Here is a 687-nt window from a genome sequence, read left to right as displayed (position 1 = left end):
CATTATGGGGTATTGCGTGTAGATCAGTGGCACAATCTACATTTAATCCATTTGAAATTCAGGCTGTAAGTAAAGGGGTGTGAATAGCTTCTGAAGGCAGTGTATTATGGGGGAAAGTATTGTTTATCTAGTAATACACTGACCTGGACAGAGAGTCGGGATGACTGTTGTCTCCATGGGGGGGGGGGACACCTGATCATTATAGACAGCCCAGAGGAGCAGATAGCTTTGACGCTTAACTGACAATGTAATGAATTGCATCTAGAGCAATTCCATTCCTATTAAATTCCTAAGTTGTAAGCAAAATTATACATTTTCTTTAATAATTTAAGGGTATTTTACTGTGTTTAACTAATAGTATAGAATTATGGGTGGACAACACCTCTAGGTCCAAATAAAAAGTCAGAATATTAGTTTAAATCTATTTCAAGTATCACATTTGCTAGCATTGATGAATGAATAGTAAAGGGGTTTGTGAGCTGATGACTGAAGTTCTACTGTAATACTGTTTTGCTATGTTGTAATTCTAATTGCTTTCTAAAACTGACTGACAAAATGTATCAGAGATSTTCACTTTGAGCATGCTTCTTAAATTGAGTTCAGGCCTAAATAATAATAAATGTAAAAAAAATTAAAAAAAAACATATCTGTAATTCTCTGCATTAATAAAGCTTCCAAAGTTAAACA

This window comes from Salvelinus sp. IW2-2015, unplaced genomic scaffold (assembly GCF_002910315.2).
Source record: "Salvelinus sp. IW2-2015 unplaced genomic scaffold, ASM291031v2 Un_scaffold16369, whole genome shotgun sequence".
Classification (NCBI taxonomy): Eukaryota; Metazoa; Chordata; class Actinopteri; order Salmoniformes; family Salmonidae; genus Salvelinus; species Salvelinus sp. IW2-2015.
The sequence above is the reverse complement of the archived record's forward strand: the minus strand, read 5'-3'. Positions refer to the sequence as shown.